Raw genomic sequence first — 5,000 nt, 5'->3', positions numbered from 1 at the left:
TTGTATTGTTTTACTTTTGCTCATTTAAGTTCATTTTCACTTTTAAGCCTTTACTAATTATATTTTATGTGACTTTTTCTTGCTTTAGTTGTTTTATTACATGTTTTATTTACAATTTGGTTTTGGTTCAATTTTATTCTCATTGCCTTGTATTTTTGCTTGTGTTTTATGAACATTTAATTTCAATATTATGTTTTTAAGTGTCGGTTTAGTCTTAATCCCCACTTGTTTTATTTTGTCTTTAGTCTTTTACCTCAATTTTAGCCACTTTTGTTCAACTTTATCTAAATATATTTTGTAAGGTTCATTTTGCTTTCTGTAAACCTCTATCCTGCCAACTACTTCAAACGTTAACAGATTTAAAGGTAAACCTCAAGACAAACATCTTGCTAACTCTGCTGAATCACGACGCAGCGTCCGAGAAATGTACTCCAAGAACACCACCATCGTCCAGCTTGCCAACGAGCGTTTCAGCCTCTTGCTGATCAGCTGGCATTTCTTCCTTCCCTACTGATGGATAGTTTGTGCTGTTCTTTTTGCAATTTTGCAGCCAACGAGACAACCCAAGGTGTGCAGGGAGATTTCGGGTGCGGTGACATCTTTCGAAAGATGTTAGTACGCGGAATGTCGTGTTATTCTCTCTCGTATATGTTCCATTGGTTGGGAACCGCCCTAGTGTAGACTTGATGTTTCTTTGCTGCCCTTTCATAGGTGTCCTGAAAATATTGAATGAACTAAGCGCCTTAGGGCTTCATCTGCAACAATCATGGTCATGCAGTCCTGCGCCTGGGCATGTGTGACAAATGCAGGGCAAGCAACCACCGGACGCGCAGGGCAAAGGCAGAATCCTCCCTCTACTTTGTCGCCAGACCCTGAATTCTTCTTCAAGCTGACTGACCAAGATGGAAGTAACAGCTACTACATCAGCTTGAGGAAAATGTGCAGTCAAGGCTCTAATCACTGATTTCGCAAAAAATTGTCATGAATGAAGCGGGGTTGAGAATAGTGTCATAGGGAATGGGGTTGAGCACTTCGCCAAGCTGTTTATTGAACAGCTCCTGACTCTTCCCTGGTAGAACACGCCTCCGTGGTATGCAGCCAGACTATATGGCTGCACATACTCAGCAGGAACCACGTTGAAGGTCCCGTCGACGAACTAATGTCGTGCCAGGAACCGAAGGTCTTGATCGGCTTCATATCGGAATAGGGATTCTCCGGATATCGTCGTCAGAATCGGTGCCACCTCCCTGACACCTGCATGCCTCCGCGCCCGCCGAAGAACCCTTGTCAGCGTATCCACTGTCGGCAGAAGGTCTGCCCAGCCGACTTCAGTTCTGACACTGAAGGAAAGTACGATGTGTCCGATTGGCGCTGCTGTGCTTGTTGCTCGTGCCTTCATCTCGGCAGCAGACACTCAACCTGCGGCGGGCTGATGGGTACGGACGGGGCTCTGCCATTTATCTTACATTAACGGTGTGGCCTCTGGCGGGACAATCCTTGTCGTCGTATCTCCTGTAAACTTTTTCCTTCACATTTTTATTTTTCATAGAAATTTGTTGCCCTGCAATAAGTTTTAGTTTTCTTTATAAGCTGGTATGATTTGTGTCTTCATTGGGGGCTGCAACGGCGGAGGAAAATCATGAGACAAGTTCTCCATTGCATTAAATGACAAATATATAAACATAAGGCACATAAACCGCATGAAAAGGGTACACGAGAAGCGCCTTTCAGTTAAGAGATGAACCAAGTTCGATCGACCAAAGGTCAATGGACTGCTGTCCGATTCGGTCCTGGAGCTGCGTGGATTTAGTCCGAACAGACATCGGTGGTCTGAGAGCCACGGTCTGGGGTCACTCTGGGTTCCAGTCCTAGAACCATATAAATAATGATCAGTATCATTAACAACCAGAACATCAGTGGATATGATGACGATGATGTCTAAGCGGAGAAAATGTAGAAAAGGATGGTGATAGTAACGATGAACCCGGCCACTCAACCTTGGGACCATGGAGCAATATGAAAATTATAACTGATGAAACTGGATTTGTCTCACCTACAGTTCAGATAATCCTCTCTCACATATCAATAGATCGTAATCTTTCCATATGGTATTCTTGTCCTATGGCTATTGGCACCACTACACTAATAATTACCAATAGACAGAGAGGAGGGGGGGGAGGGAGAAGGGGAGAGAGAGAGAGAGAGAGAGAGAGAGGGGGAGGAGAGAGAGAGAGAGAGAGGGAGAGAGAGAGAGAGAGAGAGAGAGAGGAGAAAAGGAAGGAGAGAGAGAGAGAGAGAGAAGAGGGGGAGAAGAGAGGAGAGAGAGAGAGAGAGAGAAGGAGAGAGAGGAGAGAGGATAGATAGATAGATAGATAGATAGATAGATAGATAGAGAGAGAGAGAGAGAGAGAGAGAGAGAGAGACCTTGGAAAAGGGAGAGAGAATAGATAGAGAGAGAGAAAAGGCGAGAAATGGCGGAAGAAAGGGAGGAAGGAAAGAGAAAGAGAGAAAGAGAGAGAGAGAGAGAGAGAGAAGGCGAGAGAGAGCGGAAGAGAGAGAGAGAAAGAGAGAATGAGAGAGAAAGAGTGCAACAGAAGCAGAGAGAAACAGTCAGACAGAAAGGAAGAGAAGAGAGGGAACATCCAAATGGCATATGCGAATAAAAGAAAGGCGAAGAAAGAAAGATGAAGAAAGAGAAAAAGCAACAGCAATACGAGACAAAAGGGAAGGTCAAGCTGCAATTCTCGTGTGACCTGATGCGAAGGGGACGAAGAGGAAGAGGAATGAAAGGAGGAATAAAGAGGTGGGAGTGAAGGGGAATGGGAAGTGGAAGAAAAAAAAGAAGAAGGGTAGAGAAGTAAAAGGGGAATAAAAGAGGAGAAATAAAGGAAAACGAATAGGAGAAAAAGGAATAGAAGGACAGAGAGGAAGAAGGAAACGAAAAACTTAAGGATAAAGAAAATTAAGAACAGGAGGAAGACAAGGAGGAAAATACGGAAAAGAGGGAAGAGGGAAACGTGACGTAGTAAGAGAAAGAAGGGAAAGAGAAGAATGAGGAGCAAGAGAAAAGTAAGAGAAGAAAGAGGAGAGGGGAAAGAGCGGACAAAGCAAAAGGAGAAGTGGAGGAAGGAAGAAAAGGTGAATGAGAGACCAGAGAGAGAACTGTAGGTTACGATGCAGTCTACTTACACGTGGATTTGCGTGAGCCTTTCAAAGTAAGTCATCGTTTTTCTACCTACTTTTGCATGTATAGAGACGCAAAAGGTCCTCATATGAAATATACATTTACAAGGAAGCAAACAAATAAAATACGCACTTACATAAACTCAAAACCACACTATTATGCACGCAAAAAAAAGAAGAAAAAAACGCTACACTATAAGAGAAAAGTGATTTAAAATACAAATGAAAATATTTAAACACTTCTCCTATTCCTCCTTCTTCCTCATCTTCTTCACTCTTTCTCTCCCTCATCTGCTTCCTTCTCTTCCTCCTCTTTTTTCTCCATCACCTTCTCCCTCCCTCCCTCCTTCTCTCTCTTCTTCCTTCCTCCTCTCTTTTCTTTCCTCTCTCCCTCTCTTCGTGTTTTCCCTCTCGTTTCTTTCCTACCTCCTTTCTTACCTTCCTCTTCTCCTTCACTTTCTTTCGTTCCTTCTTGCCTCCTTCTCCTCTTCCTTGCCCTCTCGCCGCTTCCCTCCTTCCTCTCTTTTCTTCCTTCCCTCCTCCTTCATCTCTCCCTCCCATCCCCCTCCTTCATTTATACGAAAGTGAATAGTAAATATACCAACATCTTCGCACTTTAAATTATTCATGAGGGCGGAAATAGTGACAAAAAAGGAAAAAAGAAAGGAGGGGAGGGGAAAGGGGGGGGCAGAGGGGGAGGGGGGAGGGGAAAGGGGGGGGCAGAGGGGGAGGAGGGGGAAGAGAGGAATCAGGGGGGAGGAGAGGGAAGGAGGAGAGAGGAACCAGGGGGGAGGGGAAGTGGGAGAGGAGAGAAGGAGGAGGGGAGGAGGAGAGGAGGGGGGCGGGGAGGAGGAGGGGAGAGGGGGTACGGGTGACCCAGAGTTGGGTACAAGTAAACTAGAAAGCATAAATAAATCATGAGGAAAATAAGTATGTGCAGCGAAACAAATAAGATTATATAAACAATGCTTTTTTGGGGGGAGGGAGGGAGTATACATTCGGAATAAAGAAGATAGAAACACCAGGAACAAGGGTGATGATGAGGAGAGAAGGAGAAAAAGAAAAGATGAAGACAAAGACGTCGATGATATTGATTACAAAAAAAAGAAAGACAAGAAAATAGTACCAACAATATGAAAAAAGAAATACGAAACCGTATAGAAAAGAGAGAGAGAGAAAAAAAGAAAACAGTAAAAAAAAAAAAAAAATCTGTCCTGAGGGTGACTTTCATCCTCCGTCTCAGACAAGCAGTGAAATCAATCTGTTTCAATTTTTCTAAACTTTTGACCTCTAAAACTCTAATAAATTGTCTCGTTTTTTCTTCTCACTCAAAGTTCACGTCAGCGACTTCTGCTAAGACCCTTCCTTCAACTTTAACTTGGCTGTTTGTCCAGACTAGCGAGTACTAAAGCAAAGTTTAAAAGCAGGAGCAAGGTTTTCAGCAAAGTTACCCTGTTTTTTTTTGTGTTTTTTTTTTTTTTTTTTGGTTTGAACCTTTTTCTTTTTAAGATGAATTGACAGTTTATGTTGTAAATACATTTGGAAGATAATAACGTCACCAATAATGATTGTGACAATGTTATGAAGATAACATAAACAATGTTAATAACAATGCTAATAGTAACAGTAATGGTAGAGGCAATGATAGTGATGACAATAACAATGATAGTAACTATGATAGTAACAATAATGATAACGATAATGATGATATGATAATTAAAATGATGATAATAAAAGCAATAATAATAACAGTTATGATAAACAAGATAATAGCAAGAATGATGCCTATACCGATATCCAGAGTGACAAATATAATA

The sequence above is a fragment of the Penaeus monodon genome, chromosome 3 (genome assembly GCF_015228065.2).
Source record: "Penaeus monodon isolate SGIC_2016 chromosome 3, NSTDA_Pmon_1, whole genome shotgun sequence".
In the NCBI taxonomy this organism is placed as follows: domain Eukaryota; kingdom Metazoa; phylum Arthropoda; class Malacostraca; order Decapoda; family Penaeidae; genus Penaeus; species Penaeus monodon.
The sequence above is the reverse complement of the archived record's forward strand: the minus strand, read 5'-3'. Positions refer to the sequence as shown.